Source organism: Scyliorhinus torazame, chromosome 10 (genome assembly GCF_047496885.1).
Source record: "Scyliorhinus torazame isolate Kashiwa2021f chromosome 10, sScyTor2.1, whole genome shotgun sequence".
NCBI classification, from domain to species: Eukaryota; Metazoa; Chordata; class Chondrichthyes; order Carcharhiniformes; family Scyliorhinidae; genus Scyliorhinus; species Scyliorhinus torazame.
The window spans coordinates 68946137-68967655 of record NC_092716.1 but is presented as its reverse complement, the minus strand read 5'-3'; the positions used below and the strand labels follow the sequence as shown (position 1 = coordinate 68967655).

Genomic DNA, 21519 nt, shown 5'->3' with positions numbered 1-21519 from the left:
TGATCTATGGACTCTGTAAACGTGATCTAAACACATAGCGTTCATAAATTTCATTCTTTCTGAGGCTGCAATGTGCATCAAATCTCCAAATGACTTTGTTAAAGTTTTTACCATCTTCACCATTTGCAAATTTAAACGTATTAAACACAGCAATTGCTTCGGGCCATGCCGCTGTTCAGAGCATCGCTACCTTACGCAAATCTGATTGATCTTGCAAATTTACTGCAGTCAGAAACAGATTAAATTGTTGTTTAAACACATGCCAGTTGCTGTCCACATTACCATGAAACCTGAGATTCATTGGTGGCTTCAAGGACTCCATGTGGTTCATTCCTGCAGTCTGCAAAATTTTCAAATCTCTGTGCACCTCGTGGCAGGCTGATAGTTTTTTTTTAAAGCTATAAACGATTTATTAACATTCACTGTGGGTAAACGATATACAAAACAACAGATGTAAGGTCAAGCACAAGCAACCTCTCTCCAACTTCCTCCAGCCAGTCTGAGGAGGTCATCTGACTCTAACATTCAAAGAACAAAGAGCAATACAGCACAGGAACAGACCCTTCAGCCCTCCAAGTCATGATACCAACCTTGGCCAAAACCCTCAACACTTCCTTGTGCCATATCCCTCTATACCCATCCTATCCATGTATTTGTCAAGATGCCGTTTGAATGCCGTTAATGTATCTGCTTCCACAATCTCCCCTGGCAATGTGTTTCAGGCACTCACCACCCTCTGTGTAAAAAACCTGCCCCAGACATCTCCTCTAAACTTTGCCCCCATGGGCCTTAAACCTATGCCCCCTGGTGACTGACCCCTCCACCCTGGGAAAGAGTGCCTGCCCATCCACTCTATCCATGCTTATATACATCACTTATATCCATCACTTATATACTAATGAGACTCCGAGTCATCAGTTGGTGAATTACAACACAACCATGAGGTCACGACACGCATGTTCCTCGCCCAACTCTTCACCCATTCTTTATCTTGGTACCTGTGGAGTCTTGCAATTATTGCCCGCGCTGGTTCTCACGATTTTGGTTTTGGCGGAGCGACCCATGAGCCCGAGCTACTTCTTTGGGTTTGGTGAAGCCCTCCTCCCCAACCAGTTTTCCAAGCATCTTCGATACAAACTCAGTTGGGCTCTTACCATCTGTGCCCTCTGGTAGTCCGACAATCCGGAGGTTTTGACAATGGGACCTGTTCGCCTGATGGTCTACATTTCCCTTCAGCACCTTTTGGGTTGCCGCCAACCTTGTTGCCTCGGCCTCGAGAGAGGCAATCCACTCATCCTGCACGGTGGCCGCTTTCTCCAGGTCATAGAATCATAGAATTTCCAGTGCAGAAAGAGGCCATTCAGCCCATCGAGTCTGCACCGACCCTTGGAAAGGGCACTCTACTTAGGCCCATGCCTCCATCCTATCCCCATAACCCAGTCACCCCATCTAACCTTTTGGACACTAAGGGCAATTTAGCATGGTCAATCGACCTAACCTTCAGATTTGATTTGATTTATTGTCACATGTACCGAAGTACAGTGAAAAGTATTTTTCTGAGGCCAAGGGAACGTATACAGTACAAACATAGTAGACAAAAAGAATAATCAACAGAGAACATTGACAAATGGTGCATTGACAAACAGTGATTGGTTACAGTGCGGAACAAGAGGCCGAACAAAGCAAATACATGAGCAAGAGCAGCATAGGGCGTTGTGAATATTGTTCTTACAGGGAAGATCAGTCAGAGAGGGAATCGTTGAGGAGTCTTGTAGCTGTGGTGAAGTAGCTGTTCCTATGTCTGGATGTGCGGGTCTTCAGACTCTTTGGACTGTGGGCTGAAACCGGAGTATTCGGAGGAAACTCACGCAGACATTGGGAGAAAGTGCAAACAGACAGTCACCTGAAGCCGGAATTGAACCCGGGACCCTGGAGCTGGGAGGCAGCAGTGCTAACCACTGTGCCACTGTGCCGCCCAAAAAAGGTCCCGGATCATCGTTCCTTGGGCCTCCAGTTGTTGCTGCACCCTATCCACCGTTCTCCATATGGGGACAGCATGGTCTCGATTGCAGACTTCCTCGCTGACATGAGGTCCTCCTTTACCGCCTCCCTCTGTTTTTGGAGTTCTGTGGAAATGAACTCCATCAGCTTCTCCATCGATGACTGGGTCGGCATTGGCTATTCTACTGGATCTGCCGTGTTCCTATTCAGGTTTACGACACCATGCGGGTACCCCCACTCTGAGATTGGGGCATTTCTCTCTTTGCTTTTACTCCCCTGTGGTTTGACTGTTGGTTTGCTGGCATCTCAAATCGGGCGGGTTATTGATGGGGAATGTTGGTTGGTTTGGCTTTTTGCTAGTTTGGTGCCCGTTCATCGGGTTAAACAGATCCAAAAAGAAAATTCCAGGTGCGAGCCACCTTTCGTGCGATCATTCACCTCATGGCCGCCACCGGAAGTCAGTGTCATCTAAATTAAGAACAATGTATTACATGAGGGAAAGACAGAAGGGTAGGGGTTGATTTTGTTTTGTTTGTAATTTATGGGGATTGCAGTGTTTTTATTTTGTGGCACTATTTAGAAATTCAACCATGTAAACAGAAACATGGGATTATAAATAATAAAGAAGCAGTCTGATTGGCTGAGAACCATTGTAACTCTACCCCCACAAAACTCTTGTTTTCACTCCGTTTTAAACTGTCTCATTGTTCTAAATTGCTGTGCATCAGAAGTGCTGCTGTGAAGTTGGCAGTCTCAAACATCAATTGGAAATAAATTTGTACATTAAAAGCAACCTTTACTATTTACAGCACTATTGGCTCTGAAAATGCATATTAATCTTAATGTTTTCCTGTAATCGATTTAATGCTGTTTTCTGAGGTGTCAGAAAGGTTCATACCCTGTTAACAAACATAATAAACATGTACTTTCTCAGTGTTGCCTAAATACTACACGCTTGGGTAATTTTGCTAAAGAATCAGCACAGTGCAGAATTCTGAAAACTATGCATCCTGCAGAATGACCAAAGCTTTCTTTTTGGCATTGTGCTGCTTTTATTCATTCATCCATGAGAGAAATGCCTTTCACTCTCACTATTGTATTGTGTTTTATAAGCTGCTAGCCTTTCATATACGTGATGAAACATTAATATATACAATGAGTGGCATTCTGTGTATACATAATATATATGGCAGAATTTTCACCATTAGAGCAGGACACAGTGAATATGACATATTGGGCTGGATTTTCACCGAGTTAGGATGATTCGGGTAGCCCTTTAGAAATTCCAGGCAGGTCCCAATCCTGAGATTCTTAACCCCATTCCTGCGGTTTAGAATTTTTGGGAATGCCGATCAAGGGAATTTTCCTGACTGCCATTGCCCACCTTGAAGATGAAAATCCAGTTGTATTTATTCTACACCGATAGATGTCTGCAAGAATAATGACAATAGTGAGTATGACTAGAATTAAACAGTTATCCTTGCAATGTGGTCTTTTCATGCATTTGGATATCACAAGCAGAGATCTGTGATCTAGGTAAAGTACTTTCATTTTGGATAACCCATTTACTCACTCAATATAAACCAAAACTTTGTCAGATCACTGAATTGGCCCTTGCATCAGTCTGAATTCATTGATTCCATGAAAATCAGGTAGATTAAGGAATGGCATTAATTTTGAAGTACATTTTGTGAAACAAACAGAAGTCATGTTCGATGTTCAGTATATACCATTGAAAACATAACCAGAATGAACCACTACCTTACTTTGAATTCTGAAACTAAGCATTTATTTATTTTATCGAGAAAATATTTTGAAAAGACTGTAAAAATAACACTCTCAAACTGAAAAGTTATATGGCCAAATATTAATTTAATTTAATTTAAAATTCTGTATTATCGATATTTTAATGGACCTAATAACTCATGTGCCAAAGTACCCATGCATTTATGACAATAAATTAGTCAGAACATCCCTTCACGTGAAACAAATAATTTATTTGCCTTAGCTATTTACAGTTACTGTCATCGTGTCTTCCTCATCTGGTGTACCTTTTTAGCTGACTTGTGGTGTAATAGTTGGATTGTGGAAACTATTTACGATGAACCAAAAGCATTGCAATGGCAGTGGTCACCACTAATTCATGAGTGTAAAAAACATCAGCCTAAGGCAGAATATTCAAAATATAGAAAACGTATTGCTCATGTTTGTTGACCTGTGCTAACTTGTGAGAAAATGTTCTTAGTTTCTTGGTTATGGCATTTGTGAGTTGCTGCACTTGCACAAACATACTTTAAAAGCTATATGTATGTGATCTTTTCTGATACAAAACATGATTCCAGAGCAGGATGTGGGGTGACCTAACAAAAAATTACAATGCTTGTATTTCATAGTCATTCCACCTCCAAGACAAGGATTGCTGTAGTATTAGTTCTAACCGGGAACAATGGGCGGGATTCTCTGATCCTGAGGCTAAGTGTTGATGCCGTCATGAACGCCGTCACATTTCCCGACCGCATCAACATGGCCTCAGGAGCAGCAATTCTGACCCCTACAGGAAGCCAGCACAGAGCTGGAGCGACCCACGTCGCTCCAGCTGCTGATCCCAGCATCACATTGGCACTGCGGGTCTGCGCATGCGGAGTGGTATCGGCGCGATTGCCCCACATGCGCAGTGGCTCCCTTCTCCGCGCCGGCCCCGACACAACATGGCGTAGGGCTACAGGGGCCGGCGCGGAACAAAAGAGGCCCCCAGCCCGAGAGGCCGGCCTGCCGATCGGTAGGCCCCGATCGTGGGCCAGGCCACAGCGGAGGCCCCCCCCGGGGTCGGAGCCCTCTGCCCCCACCCCCCCCCCCCCCCGCCCTTCCCCACCAGGCCGCCCCTGGATGCATCCACGCCGAGGTCACGCCGGGTAACAGCAGGTGTGAACGGCGCCGGTGGGACTCGGCTTTTTTTGCGTGGCCGCTCGGCCCATCCCTGGCTGAGAATCGGTGGGGGGGGGGCACCCCCCGAATAGCGCCCGTCCCGGTGATTCTCCTGAGAGAATCCCGCCCAACACATATGCACTGCCTGGCCCCAACTGGAATATTTCTACCCAAGAATCCTTCTGCACATTGGTTCACAATTAAAAATGTAAATTTTTGAAGAATGTGGCAGGAGCATCTATTATATTTAAGCATTTCATTCAACTCTTTGTAAGTTTAAAAAGTGCTTTGGTAGTACAATGAAACCTCTACTCACCTTTTAATCAGTATAGGCACATTAGAGTTATAATGCAGGCAATGACAAACTTAAGTGGTGTGAAAGTGCCTCCTCCTGGGTGTTTGCCACCAGTGTAATTGAGAGTCAGGATGGATCCTGCGTTTCGAGTTTTGTGGCAACTCTTACTCAAAATTTTTGTGACGTGGAAGCACATCTGGAGAAGCATTACATTTATTTTATATAAAACTACCATGAAAATTCAGTTTGTATGAGCTGCTGGTGTGACTGAATAATTAGTCACTCCTTTCGAGAAAAATAAACGCAGCTGGGCACGAGAGCCAGTGATTGTGATTATTTTGCCCTGCAGAAGGAGGTGTGTTTCAGCAGTTTCCACAAATGATGTAGGAAGATGTGTACTTTCATTAGTTATCATTTGTAAAGGCATTGCAGTAGTAGACAGCTGCTGATATAATAATAATCTTTATTGTCCCAAGTAGGTATACATTAACAGTACAATGAAGTTACTGTGCTCCCGGTTGTTATATATCCAGTATTTTTTTTTTTGTTAATGAGAGATATTAATACGGAGACAGTATGAGTAACATCAATATTCGTGGTATGAGATATTATTTATCCTCGTACAGTTCTGATGATAGGAAGTATGACTGACTTTCTTTTGTTGCTGATTCTCAGCCACTGTGGGCACATTTCTTGCAATGCAAGTTAGATTTAGATCGCCAAATAGAATTGTTCTTAAATTATGCAGTGCAGACTATTACACAATAAATGCAGAAGTCAAGTGACTTTATTAACTTGAATTTTGTTCCTGATATTTAAACCCACAAAAATCGTAAATGTTTTGTTATTTACAATTTTGGTACAAAAGTTAATGCAAACAAAATTACTTAAAGCAGATTTGGATTTAGTTTTGTCTTTTTTATATAATGATACTTTGGAGTTTGAATAATGGTGTCCATTAATATGTTCATTGAGGGTCACTACATTCATTCATTGCCCATATCGTGTGTCTTTTCAATGAGATCAGTTCCATCAGCTGTCACATTCGATTAGAAATATCCCATAGTCCTACTGACCACCTGACAGTAGAGAAACTTAAAACCGTACACCCACAATTAGCATTATAAAATGGGCGATCAACTGGAATGAATGATGGTGTAAAAGAACAGAAAATGGATGGAAATTTGAAAAGGCCCTGATGAAGTCTCGTTGGAAATTGCAGCAATAGACCAGTAAACATATGGGTAGATATTATGGGAAAGCAAACCTGTCAATAGTGGGTTGTTTCTGTATAATTATAACCAGGTGTGATTTTATAAAACTAGACCAAATACCCACTTAACTACACAACTGAAAGGAATTTTAATGAATTCCCGCAATGGTAAAAAAACACAACCACTAATAATCAACACAATAAAATAATTCACAATTCCACATTCGATAAAAGCTAAAAGACTTCTATTTCCTTATACGAAGTTACATTACTTGTGCATTAAGGGACAGTTCATCCTTTTTTATTTCAAAACTGCTTTATTTCTCATTTCTGTGAATTGGTGGAAATGATTTTTGTTTTGTCGACATCATTTTACACAATCATCTTCAATTCAAGGTCATCTTTAAATAAATATTATTTGAGTTGTCAACAGTTTTAAAAGCATTGTTTTGATATTGTGAGGGGAGCTTTTTTCCCCAGATACTTTAGGCACTAAAGATTTTCCAAGGTGGTGAAGATAGGGGCCGGGATCCTCCGGATCCACTAGCTAGCAGCGGGATTCGCGATGGCCCATTGAATCAGGCGTCAGCCAAAGAACGGGATGCGTGCCGGATGTGAAACATGTTGTGAGTCTCCCGCTCCACCCGCCAGCCATGATGGGTTTCCTGCCCTGCCCCGGCGGGAATGTGCAAAGCCCTCATTTGCATATATTTGAATGCAATTATTGGGTTGGAAGCCCAATTTAGCAGCCTCCTGTGAGGCTGCTGACTCCCATCCGGGAGTGCCGCTGGCGTGAATTGGTGCAAGTCCTGAGAAATGGAGGCCTGGGGACTTGCACTCGGAGGGGAAGACTTTTACTTTAATACCAGAGAACTTTAATATTGATATGCTGACAGACAGTTTAAAGGGTTTAAAGGCTGCAGATGGGAAGACCTGCCAAATGACCTCCATCCCAGGAAAGACCCCCACATGATCCCCTCCAGCCCAGCCCAATTATTATTATTATTATTATCTCAGTCTGCACCAACTCAACATGGGCATGAGTGGTCTGGGCTACCTGGCTGATGGTCTCTGGCAGTTTATTAAATACAAAATTTTAGTGAGTGAGACTTTTGTAACTGAAGCAATGCAAGTATGATCAAGTCATTTGGATCTCACGATTGGTCAATTTTATACTTGCTGTATTGTCTTTCTGTTAAGCATCCTGTTTGTATACCTGTGTGGTATAACGACTAGCAGGAACTTTATTTTGATATAAAATCTTATGAAGGTAAAGACCAGTTCAATGTCTCCCATGTCCTTGGAATGTCTTTTCCTCCATTTACTATTGTAAGATGTAAATATAAAATTATTTTCACATTTTTATAATTGATGCCAGCTTTTTCATGAGATGAGTATGCCCTTTACTTTTTCGTGGAGTGCCAAACTGTTTGAGGTGCTGAGTGTTTCTTGCAATGTTACACCAGGTCTCCTTGTTCGAATGGATATAAAAGGTACAATGATACGAGTGGAATGAGAACCGGGAGTTCTCCCTGTATCCTAGCCAACGTTCATCCCTCAGTCAACACCACCAAAGCAGATTACTGGTTAATTTGTGGGACCATAGTGTGCGCAGTTTAACTGCTTCACTCTTCCACATTACAAATAATGACTCTTTTTTAAAAAATGTCCTTTATTGGTTGCAAAGCATTTGGGGAGATCTTGAGGACCTGAAAGGTGGTATATAAGTACATGTTTTTGAAGACTTATAGTTATATTAGAACCAGATGCCGATGAAACTGGTTTGGAACAATTTTTTTGTGATTGACCAGAGAACGACTCTCAGCATTCTTATTGGTAGGAGACACCTAAAACAGAATAAGCTGTTGTATAAAACTCTTGTTTTAATAATGGTATATAAATTTCATGTATAAATGTGAAAGGGGCCGCATGGTGGCGCAGTGATTGGCACTGCTGCCTACGGCGCAGTGATTGGCACTGATGCCTACGGCGCTGAGGGCCCTGGTTCGATCCCGACAGTGAGTCACTGTCTGTGTGGATTTTGCACATTCTTGCCGTGTCTGCATGGGTTTCATCCCCACAATCCAAAGATGTGCAGGTTAGATGGATTGGCCACACTAAATTGTCCCTTAATTGGAAAACAATAATTGGGTACTCCAAATTTATTTTGAAAAATGTATAAATGTGAAATAGCACAATATTCTAACCAGATTTAGATACCATATAATGTACAATGTAATTATCAGATTCCCCATTTTTAGCAATTAAGTGTATATAGGGCTAGATTTGAGATAAAAATAGCGATGAGGATATCAGTGCGCACTGTTATTTACATGGAAATAGGATTGCAACTTCCAGCGATCATGCAAGGATCACTAAATACAAAACCATTAAGTTATTGTCTGCGGTGCTTGGCTGCTCCTAAATCTACATGAAAGTTGGAGACTACTGTCTGGCTCACCGTCAAATACATTGAATAGTGTGAAGTTGCTGTACTTAGTAATAGATAAAGACTAAAATCCAGAACAGAAAAAGTTAGGGCTTGTCCATTCCAATGTAAGTACTCTATTAACGTGTCAAAGGTCTTAATTACTGCGAAATCTCCTCTCTGACATTGAAAATTTTATTTTAAAAGTGTGGAGGTTCATTCCTAGAGATTTTAATTATTGTTGGAGCTACTAAGTTTTTTTTTTTCTTCCTTATTGTGCCTTTGTTCCTTCACTCTCTCAAAGCAATCTTTCATTCCATCTCTTTATTTTGCTTTCTGCACCTCAATTGACATTGAATTAAATATTTTAAGTATGAAATCCAGGTTCAGATTGCGCAACATTAACAAATCTTTATACTAATTGGTAAAGGAGATGTTGTCTGTCCTGTTCATGCAGGTTCCAGATGTTGTATAGTGGACAACTTTGTTTGAACAGTGAGAATTATAATTGTAACTGAAATAAATCATTTATCTTTATTAGATACAGACTTTACAAAAATGAAGTATCTGTGGTTTCAATGTCAGTTTTGTTGACACTTTTTTTGAAGACTAACTTGAATTGAATTTGATTTCTTGTCATGTGTACCGAGGTACATTGAAAAGTATTGTTCTGTGTATAGTCCAGACAGATCGTTCCATACATGAAAAAACAGAGGATATGCATAAATACACAATGTAAATACATAGATATAGGCAGCGGGTGAACATACAGAGTGTAGAACAAAGAACAAAGAAAATTACAGCACAGGAACAGGCCCTTCGGCCCTCTCAGCCTGCGCCGATCCAGATCCTTTATCTTCTATTTTCCTGTCTTCTATTTTTCAAGGATCTACTTCCCTCTGTTCCCCGCCCGTTCATATATCTGTCTAGATGCATCTTAAATGATGCAATCGTGCCCGCCTCTACCACCTCTGCTGGCAAGGCGTTCCAGGCACCCACCACCCTCTGCATAAAACACTTTCCAAGCACATCTCCCTTAAACGTTCCCCCTCTCACCTTGAAATTGTGACCCCTTGTAATTGACACCCCCACTCTTGGAAAAAGCTTATTGCTATCCACCCTGTCCATACCTCTCATAATTTTGTAGACCTCAATCAGGTCCCCCCTCTACCTCCGTCTTTCCAACGAAAACAACCCTAATCTACTCAACCTTTCTTCATAGCTAGCACCCTCCATACCAGGTTACATCCTGGTGAACCTCCTCTGCACCCTCTCTGAAGCATCCACATCCTTCTGGTAATGTGGCGACCAGAACTGCATGCAGTAGTCCAAATGTGGGCTAACCAAAGTCCTATAGAACTGTAACATGACCTGCCGTCTCTTGTACTCAATACCCCGCCTGATGAAGGCAAGCATGCTGTATGCCTTCTTGACCACTCTATCGATCTGCGTTGCCACCTTCAGGGTACAATGGACCTGAACTCCCAGATCTCTCTGTACATCAATTTTCCCCAGGACTCTTCCATTGACCGTACAGTCCGTTCTTGAATTAGATCTTCCAAAATGCATCACCTCGCATTTGCCTGGATTGAACTCAATCTTCCATTTCTCTGCCCAACTCTCCAATCTATCTATATTTTGCTCTATTCTCGGACAGTCCTCCTCGCCATCTGCAACTCCACCAATCTTAGTATCATCTGCAAACTTGCTAATCAGACCACCTACACCTTCGTCCAGATCATTTATGTACATCACAAACAACAATGGTCCGAGCACGGATCCCTGTGGAACACCACTAGTCACCTTTCTCCATTTTGAGACACTCCCTTCCACCACTACTCTCTGTTTCCTGTGCCCAGCCAGTTCTTTATCCATCTAGCTAGTACACCCTGAACCCTATACGATTTCAATTTTTCCATCAACCTGCCTTGGGAAACTTTATCAAATGCCTTACTGAAGTCCATGTATATGACATCTACAGCCCTTCCCTCATCAATTAACTTGTGACTTCCTCCAAGAATTCTATTAGGTTTGTAAGAGATGACCTTCCCTGCACAAAACCATGCTGCCTAACACTGATAAGTCTATTTTCTTCCAAATGTGAATCGATCCTTTCCCGCAGTATCTTCTCCAACAGTTTGCCGAGCACTGACGTCAAGCTCACAGGTTTATAATTCCCTGGATTATCCCTGCTACCCTTCTTAAACAAAGGGACAACATTAGCAATTCTCCAGACCTCCGGGACCTCACCCGTGCTCAAGGATGCTGCAAAGATATCTGTTAAGGCCCCAGCTACTTCGGCCCTCACTTCCCTCAGTAACCTGGGATAGATCCCATCCGGACCTGGGGACTTGTCCACCTTAATGCCTTTTAGAATACCCAAAACTTCCCCCTTCCTTATGCCAACTTGACCTAGAGTATTTAAACATCCATCCCTAGCCTCAACATCCGTCATGTCGCTCTCCTTGGTGAATACCGATGCAAAGTGCTCATTAAGAACCTCACTCATTTCCTCTGATTCCACGCATAAATTCCCTCTTTTGTCTTTGAGTGGGCCAATCCTTTCTCTAGTTAACCTCTTGCTCCTTATATACGAATAAAAGACTTTGGGATTTTCCTTAACCCTGTTAGCCAAAGATATTTCATGACCCCTTTTTAAGCCCTCTTTATTGCACGTTTGAGATTTGTCCTACTTTCCCGATATTCCTCCAAAGCTTCATCAGTTTTAAGTCGACTAGATCTTATGTATGCTTCCTTTTTCATTTTAGCTAGTCTCACAATTCCACCCGTCATCCATGGTTCCCTAATCTTGCCATTTCTATCCCTCATTTTCACAGGGACATGTCTGTCCTGCACTCTAATCAACCTTTCCTGAAAAGACTCCCACATTTCAAATGTGGATTTACCCTTAAACAGCTGCTCCCAATTCACATTCCCTAGCTCCTGCTGAATTTTGTTATACTTGGCCTTTCCCCAATTTAGCACTCTTCCTTTAGGACCACTCTTGTCTTTGTCCATGAGTAGTCTAAACTTACGGAATTGTGATCACTATTCCCAAAGTAATCACCGACTGAAACTTCAACCACCTGGCCTGGATCATTCCCCAATACCAGGTCCAGTATGGCCCCTTCCCGAGTTGGACTATTTACATACTGCTCTAAAAGACTCTCCTGGATGCTCCTTACAAATTCTGCTCCATCTACGCCTCCAACACTACATGAGTCCCATTCAATGTTGGGGAAGTTAAAATCTCCCATCACGAACACCCTATTGCTCCTACATTTTTCTATAATCTGTCTACATATTTGTACCTCTACTTCACGCTCGCTTTTGGGAGGCTTGTAGTAAAGTCCCAACAATGTTACTGCACCCTTCCTATTTCTTCGCTCTACCCATATTGCCTCAGTGCTCGAATCCTCCATCGTGCCCTCCTTAATCACAGCTGTGATATCATCTCTGACCAGTAATGCAACTCCTCTACCCCTTTTACTTCCCTCTCTATCCCTCCTGAAGCATCTATACCCTGAGATATTTCGTTGCCAGTCTTGCTCTTCCCTCAACCAAGTCTCAGTAATACCAATAACATCATATTCCCAGGTACTAATCCAAGCCCTACGTTCATCTGCCTTACCTGCTACACTTCTCGCATTGAAACAAATGCACCTCAGACCACCTGTCCCTTTGCGTTCATCATCTCTTCCCTGTCTACTCTTCCCCTTAGTCACATTGAGTTTATTATCTAGTACCTTACTGGCTTTACTTGCTCTCTCTTTACTGACCTCTAACTTCCTAATCTGGTTCCCATCCCCCTGCCACATTAGTTTAAAACCTCCCCAACAGTGTTAGCAAAAGCACTCCCTAGGACATTGATTCCAGTCCTGCCCAGGTGTAGACCATCCGATTTGTAATGGTCCCACTGCCCCCAGAACCGGTTCCAATGTCCCAAAAATCTGAACCCCTCCCTCCTGCACCATCTCTCAAGCCACATATTCATTCTGACTATTCTTGAATTTCTACTCTGACTGTCTCGTGGCACTGGTAGCAATCCTGAGATTACTATCTTTGAGGTCCCACTTTTTAACTTATCTCCTAACTCCCTAAGTTCTGATTGTACCTAATCCTGTTTTTTACCTATATTGTTGGAACCTATATGCACCACAACAACTGGCTGTTCACCCTCCCCCTTCAGTATGTCCTGCAGCCAATCTGAGAGATCCCTGACCCGTGCACCCGGGGGGCAACATACCATTCGGGAGACTTGTTTTCGACCACAGAAACGCCTGTCTACTCCCCTTACAATTGAATCCCCTATTACTATACCACTGCCAGTCTTTGTCCCACCCTTTTGTGCAGCAGAGCCAGCCACGGTGCCATGAGCTTGGCTACTACTGCCTTTCCCTGGTGAGTCATCTCCCCCAACAGTATCCAAAACGGTATACCTGTTTTGGAGGGAGATGACTGCAGGGGACACCTGCACTGCCTTCCTGCTCTTTCTCTGCCTTTTGGTTACCCATTCCCTGTCTCCCTTACCAATCTTAATCTGCGGTGTGACCAACTCACTGAACGTGCTATCCACAACCTCCTCAGCATCGCGGATGCTCCAAAGTGAGTCCATCTGCAGCTCCAGAGCAGTCATGCGGTCTAACAGGAGCTGCAGCTGGACACACTTCCCGCACACGAAGGCGTCAGGGGCATCGGCCGCGTCCCTGAACTCCCACATTGAGCAAAAGGAGCGTAACACTCCCAACAGTAAGTTTAACATTTTTTTTTAATCCCCTTCTCAGCAAGCACTCACTCAGCAACCACTGTGCCCCGCAGGATAACACCTCAGGGAAAAGAAAAACTACTTACCAGTCACAGCCAATCACTTACCTGCAGGCTGTGACATCACAGTTCAACTTCTTTCTACTTCTACCTGCCCTCGAGTCTCCCTCTTGATCTTTACTCAGCTGGGATCCTTACAGTGATTGTCTTTTTTTTTGGTTAGAGGAGGAGGTAGGGAGGGAAACACTGAAGAAGTGTTTCGGGATTAACTGTCACTTGACAACAGCTCCTCCACAAACCACCTTTTGGATACAGTGATCGCAATGCACGGATGCAAATTTTCCCCACAACAGCCAATCAGCAGCTCTGCTCTACTGCCCTCTGCTGGATGCTTGCCTTGACTTGAACACCTAGGGTGTCTTGCTCAGGTACACTTTCTGGATGCAGTGACTGCAATGCACTGATGCGAATGATGAATAACCCAGGTGGGAGGGGTCTTTGATTATGCTGCCCGCTTTCCCAAAGCAGCAGTAGGTAAACAGAGCTAATGGATGGGAGGCGGGTTCGCATGATGGACTGGACTGTGCTCATGACTCTCTAGTTTCTTATGGTCTTGAGCCGAGCAGTTGCCATACCAGGCTGTGATGCAGCCAGATAGGATGTTTTCAAAGGTGCATCTGTAAAAATTGGTAAGAGTCAATGTGGACATGTCAAATTTCCTTAGTTTTCTGAGGAAGTATAGGCACTGTTGTGCTTTGTTGATCGTAGCGTCACCGTGGGTGGACCAGGACAGATTGTTGGTGAATTTGAAGCTGTCAGCCATCTCCAGCTCAGCACCTTTGATGCAGACAGGAGTGTGCATGATACTTTGCTTCCTGAAGTCAATGACCAGCTCTTGCTGATGTTAAGGGAGAGATTGTTGTCGTTACACTACTCCACTAGGTTCTCTATCTCCCTCTTTTTCTTCGACTCGTCGTTGTTCGAGATCTGATCCACTATGGTCATGTCATCAGCAAACATGTAGATGAAACTGAAAGAACAATGCAAATTCTAATTTGTCTTCAAAGTTACAGATTATTTTTTATTGCACCACTTAAATTTATATACAGTGGTAGAATGGCAGATTAAGTATTTTAATCCATCTACATAATGTGTGCATCAGAAACCTTCAGATAATCGATACCACATGAACTCATGTGAAATATCTAGAAATTGATTTTTTTGTTGCTTTCCTTCCTGACAATCAAAACATTAAAAATTACTGAAAACTGATGGTGCTACATAAGCACTGCTTTTAATCTTTCAGAGGAAAAGAGGCTAACAATAATTTAGTCAATGATCAGATATTGCCTAATCAGACTTTAGTTAATACGGTGGAATGGAGTGCCTTCCTTTTTATACTATAAACAGTCAAATGAAAAACCTTATTTTTCCAACGTGATTTTATTCTCAACACATTTGGTTTGTTTTGTATGGAGCTGTCAGATAACTTTCCCCTCAATTTATTTACCTTTGCTGAAAAAGTGGCATTCTGAAATAAACAGACAATAGGAGTTACTTTACACTTGAACCATAATTCTTATATATTAAGGGTACAATTCTTGTTGTCACACGGAGCGATCCTGACGTGCCATACAATAGCATATGAAATTATTTTACCCTCAATTGTGTTTTCAGTGCCATTCCTTGGCACGCCGGGGTTCTCATTGGAACTACGAGGGGTGGGAGCTAATCTCTTTGACAGGTCCCGCTCCTCTGAGATCGGAAAGCCATGATTAAAGAGCAACCCGATCTCAGAATTCTGCTCCAGCTCCCCCCCTCAGATCGCTGGCCAATGAACCCCCACTCTAATCACTGGCAAGCCCCCCCTCCTACTTGCCCTAGTACCCAGTGCTCAGCAAGGTGGTGGAAACCTTAAAGTAATGTGGGGGCAGCACATGCTCTTTCTAGGAAGCACCTAAGAACAAAGAGACTGTGGTTAGAAAATCGCATGCTCCCCTGAATTGTTTATAAAATAAATTTAGAGTACCCAATTATTTTTTTTTGCAAGTAAGGGGCAATTTAGCGTGGCCAATCCACCTAACCTGCACATCTTTGTGTTGTGGAGGTGAAACCCACGCAGACATGGGAAGAATGTGAAAACTCCACACAGACAGTGACCCAGGGCCAGGATTCAAACCCAGGTCCTCAGCGCCGTAGTCCCAGTGCTAACCACCGCGCCACATGCCACCCTTCTGCTTCCCTGAATTAATGGATCCTGCAGGGCTATATAAATAAACAATCTTAACACTCCCCTTGAAACTGCCTCAACTTGTCAATCAAATAGATTTAAAAAAGAAACAATAGTCCTTGAAGTTGAATGTAGTTCAAAACTTTTAGCCTTTTCAGCATAAACACAGACTTCAATGCTTTAATGCCAATGAAATTGACTGAGAATACCACTTCAAAGGTTTCGACCACATTAAAGGGATTACTTTTACCTTCATCTTAGAGATCTTTGAATGTGGCATACTGACAGACTTTTTAAAGGGTTTAGGGGTACAGATGGGAACACTTTCATTTTATCATCAGAGAACTGTATTTTTGAGATGCTGACTGACTCTTTAAAGGGTTTAAAGGCTGCATATGGGAAAAGCGAACTTATCACAGGAAAGATCCTCGACTTAAGCCTCTTCTGCCCAGCACAAGCCCCCCTGACCTCCACCTCCAATGATGGACCCTCCTTGCATCCTGGAGGAATTTGTCGGGAGGGTACACGCTCCCTTTATATCCCTCAGACTGCAGGCTGCCAGGTTGGCACTGCCAAGGGGTGGGGCCTGAAGGGGGGACATGAGAGGGATGCTGAATGGGGGGGGCTGCAGTGAAATAGTGGGGGCTGAAGGGGAACCTGCATGAGGGCGGCAGGGATGGCCTGGGGAGGTGAAGAAGGGGTACTGAGGGAGGGAGGCCCTTGCCAGCACTCAGGGTGGGCCGGGGGCTTTGCCAGCGATCTGGAGAGGGGGGGGGGGGGGCGGCGGCAGCTGCAGCAGAATTCTGAGATCAGGGCACCCTTTAAAAACGGTGCCCGAGGGACCTGTCAGAGAGATTAGGTCCCGCACCTCTCAGTTCCAGCGAAAACCCTGATATGCCACTGAATGGCACAAAAATCTTATTGAGGGTGAATTTTTTTCGAAGTGCCATTGAATGGCATGTTGAGGTCACTCCTAGCACCAGCGGGAATCACTCTGGTTTTCCTGCTGATGGGAGCACTTAGTCGCCAATGGGGAGAATTGCTTGTCTGGGTGTACCATGCAATTTGGTTTGTAATTGTGTGTTCCTGCTTTACTTCTTCAACTTAGAAGTACTCATTATTGAAGGCATGGAAGAGGAAGGAGATCAAGAGGATAAGCCAGAGAAACAACAGCATTTAAGGTCATGTGTTACCAGATACAAGAATCATACATGCAAATCTCTTAACTCCCATTACTGATCACTGGATGAGCAGTCCTGGAGATTTCTACATCTCTCAACCAGTGCTCTTTCTAATTTTCTATGTTGTACATGGCCTGTTTATTGCACTGCTCAGTGCATTCAAGATGGCTGGGTGACTCTGTACCCACGCAGCTTAGAGGGTGCATTACTCCCCACCCCGCAACAAATATGCCATCATCCAGAGACTTGCGTATGCAGCAGTTCTTAATGTCTCCCCTTCATGCCACTTTACCAAAGCCACTTTTGTCCCTTCATATAAACCTTATCTGAACACCAATTACAGTGACGAAATAAAGAAATATATACAATGTGTATTCATTGTTATTTTTCCACCATGATTTGTTTTCATGCAAAAATGTGATGTTAGTCTTTTGCTTCTAGTTGCTATCTGAGTAGCAGTAGTGCAACAGATGACTCGCTGCATCATTTCAATGGGGGCCTTTTGGGACTGCGGTGTCCCTTGTATCATAACATCTAAGTTCTGAACTTGAACATGGTGGCAGCATCTTTTTGCGAGATCCCATTCTCTGCCTCCATCTGTTTTGACACATTCCTTAAAACTCACCTATCTGACCAAATTTATAGCAACCATTCCTCATAGAAAATGGGTAAAACAAGTCGCTAGCGAGATAGTTGATGCGTAAGTTTTAATTTTCCAAAATTTCCTGGAGTCAGAGAAGGTGGCATTGGATTGAAAAATAGCAAATGTAACTCTTTTATTCAAAAAGGGAGGGAGATAGAAAGTAGGAAATTGCAGGTGAGTTAGCTTAACATCTGCAAGAGGGAAAACTTTGGAAGCTATTTTTAATAAGGACACGGGGGGCGGGATTCTCCCCTACCCGGCGGGGATGGCCGTACCGGTGCTGAGGAGTGACGTGAACAACTCCGGCGTCGGGCCGGCCGGAAGATGCGGAATCCTCTGCCCCTTCAGGGGCTAGGCCGGCGCCGGCGGGTTTGGCGCCGCGCCAGCCGGCGCGGAAGGGCTTGGTGCCGCGCCAACCGGTGCCGAAGGGCCTCCGCCGGCCGGCGCGAGTTGGCGCATGCGCGGGAGCGTCAGCATGTGCTGGCGTCATCCCAGCGCATGCGCAGGAGGGTTCTTCTCCACGCCGGCCATGGCGGAGGATGACAGCAGCTGGAGTGGAGGGAAAGAGTGCCCCCAGGACACAGGCCCGCCCGCTGATCGGTGGGCCCCGGGGGGGGGCTTGCAGAATCCCGACTGGGGAGTCCAGACCAAGTAAAATAAAGAGCTTTTGCAGTGGCACGTAGGCGCAATGGTCAGCACTGCTGCCTCCCGACGCTGAGGAGCTGGATTCGATCCCAGCCCCGGGTCACTGTCTGTGTGGAGTTTGGACAGTCTCCCCATGTCTGCGTGGGTCTCACCCCACAACCCAGGATGTGCAGTTAGATAGATTGGTCACACTAAATTGGCTCTTAACTGGAAAAAAGAATTGGGTACTCTAAATTTCAAAATAAATAAAGAACTTTTGTTTATTTACTGCTACATTATATACAACTCCTGGTAGAGATCTACCCATCTCTTCTTGGTTGGTGCCTTACTGGCCGCCCTTTCATTCACAACTAAATGTAGTTCTCCCAACCCTCAGTGGGGGAGCTCGTACTCCGCGAGAACCATGGGGAAGAGAATCAACCCCTCCCCATAAGACCTGTGTAGGATATTGCACTATTTTTAAAGAAGTTATGGCAGGGCGCTTAGAAAAAGTCAAGGTAATCTGGTAGAATCAACATGTTTTTGTGAAAGGGAAATAAATGTGTAACCAATTATTGGAATTCTTTGAAGGTATCATGTGCTGTGGATAAAGGGGAACTGGTAATATACTGAACTTAGATTTCTACAATGTATGTGATAAGTTTCCATATAGGGGTTGTTTAGCACAGGGCTAAATCGCTGGCTTTGAAAGCAGACCAAGGCAGGCCAGCAGCACGGTTCAATTCCCGTACCAGCCTCCCCGAACAGGCGCCGGAATGTGGCGACTAGGGGCTTTTCACAGTAACTTCATTTGAAGCCTACTTGTGACAATAAGCGATTTTCATTTCATTTCATTTCACATAAAAGGTTATTGCGGAAAATAAAAGCTCATGGTATATGGGGGGACATTTTGGCATGGATAGAAGATTGCCTTGCTGACAGGAAACAGAGGAAACATAAACGTGGCCTTTTCTAATTGTGGGATGTAACAAATTGTGGGGCCTGAACTTTTTATAATTTATATAAATGACTTGGATGAAGGGACTGCAGGTATGGTTGCTAAATTTGCTAATGATATAAAGATAGGTAGGAAAGGAAGTTGTGAAGAGGACATAAGGAGGCTACAAGGGAAAGTAGATAGGTTAAGTGAGTGGGCAAAGATCAGGCAAATGAAGAATAATGTGGGGAAATGCAAAATTGTCCATTTTGGCACATTATCTAAATGGTGAGAGATTGGAGAGCTCTGTATTGCAGAGGGATCTGGGTGTCCTACTGCATGAATCGCAAAAAGCTGGTATGTATGCAGAGCAAATAATTAGGAAAACTAACAGAATGTTATTGTTTATTGCAAGGGGAATTGAATGGAGGTTGTGGTTCAGTTGTATAGGGTACTGGTGAGACCACATCTGAAGTATGGTGCAGAATATTGGTATATTTATTTAAGGAAGGACGTAATTCCATTTGAAATATTTCAGTGAAGGTTTAATAAACCCAGACCAAGAATGGGCAGGTTGTCTGATGAGGAAAGTTAGGACAGGCTTGCATCCACTGGAGTTTAGAAGAGTGAGAGGGCACTTGATTGAAACATATAAGATCATGAGGGGTCTTGACAGGGTGGATGTGTAGAGGATGTTTTTTCTTGTGGGGGAATCTAGAACTGGAGGTCACAGTTTAAAAATAAAGGGCCACCCATTGAAGACAGATAATAGGAGAATTTATTTTTCTGAGGGTAGTGAGTCTTTGGAACTTTCCTCAAAAGGCAGTGGAAGCAGAGTCTTTAAACATTTTTAAGCAGATATCGATAGATTATTGACAAACAAGAGAGTGAAAGGTTATCGGGGGTAGGCGGTAGGTTACACTCAGATCAGCCATGATCTTATTGACTGGCGGAGAAGGCTCAAGGGCCCGAGTGGCCTACTCTTTGATGTGTTGGGTAATCTGGATCTGTGGAGACTGCGTTTACCTTAGCAGTAACATAGACAGGCTACCAACACTTGTAATAGTACAACACTATTTTATTAAGCTAGAAACTGTTGAACATACTTTCACTGTGGGTTAACACGATGTTAGATTAAACTAAAGACCTATGCCTGTCCTAACCAGTCTATGCACTCAGCACATGGTGAAGATCTGTGTTGTAAGCTGTAAGCTCTGTCCTTCTGAGAGACTGCATCCCGAATGAGCGGGAAAACTGATGCCCTCTGTCTTTATAGTGAGTGTGCTCTAACTGGTGATTGGCTGCGGTGTTGTGTGTGTTGATTGGTCTTGCTGTATGTCCATCAGTGTGTGTGTCTGCACCATGATATATTGGCGTATATTATGACATCCCCCCTTTAATTAAAAAAAATGTATGTTTGTGGCAATAAATAATGTGTGGTGATAATGTTCCTAACTACGTGTGGGGTGCGAAGACATATTTACAGGACTATGTACATGAGAACTAAGCTATTTACATAGGAAGGTGCCTTGTGCAGAGAAGCAGTATGCAACAAGAATAACGAGATTAACACTATATACAAACCAGGGAAACGATCAAACAAAGCAACGAAACAATTCAGAGAGTCCATAAATTCAAAAAATTCATAAATTTAGTCTCTGAGATGGGCGACGAATTCTGGTTGACCGCCTCAAGGGTGGGTCGAGAGCCGTCGGTTCAGGAGCGGGCAGGACTGCGTCAAAGTCAGGGGGAGGCAGAGTGACAGGGAGCTCTGCATAGTCCATGGCAGGGTCAGCAGGAGGGCGAGGTGACACTGGAGGATCACGTGGCGAGCGTGGAACAAGACGAAGGGTGCGTCGATTGCGGCGCAGAATAGAGCCATCCGGTAGACGAACCAGGAACGAGCGGGGGGCCACCTGCCGAAGGACAACAGCGGTTGCAGACCAGCCACCATCCAGAAGATGGATGCGGACATTGTCATCTGGAGCCAGAGCAGGGAGTCATGAGCCGCCTTGTGCTGTGCACGAGACAGCTGCATCCGGCGAAGGACCGGAACATGGTCGAGGTCTGGGACATGGATGGACGGCACCATCGTCCTCAGGGTGCGATTCATGAGTAATTGGGCTGGCGACAGGCCAGTGGACAGTGGGGTGGAGTGATAGGCTAGCAAGGCAAGGTAGAAATCAGATCCAGCATCGGCCGCCTTGCATAGGAGCCGTTCGACGATATGTACTCCCTTCACTGCTTTGCCGTTGGATTGGGGGTACAGGGGACTGGA

At 44.0% G+C, this 21519-nt stretch overlaps 1 long non-coding RNA gene across 1 annotated transcript in view; it reads right to left on the bottom strand.

The window, feature by feature from the left end:
* Positions 1–426: 426 nt before the first annotated feature.
* The window catches only part of LOC140430632 (uncharacterized), a 123923-nt gene continuing 102830 nt past the window's right edge, over positions 427–21519 (bottom strand). Inside the window, exons 3-4 of the long non-coding RNA XR_011949474.1 lie at positions 3386–3431; positions 427–2469 (exon numbers count right to left, since the gene is read on the bottom strand). This is a non-coding gene — a long non-coding RNA (uncharacterized lncRNA). The remainder of the gene's footprint in view (positions 2470–3385; positions 3432–21519) is intronic.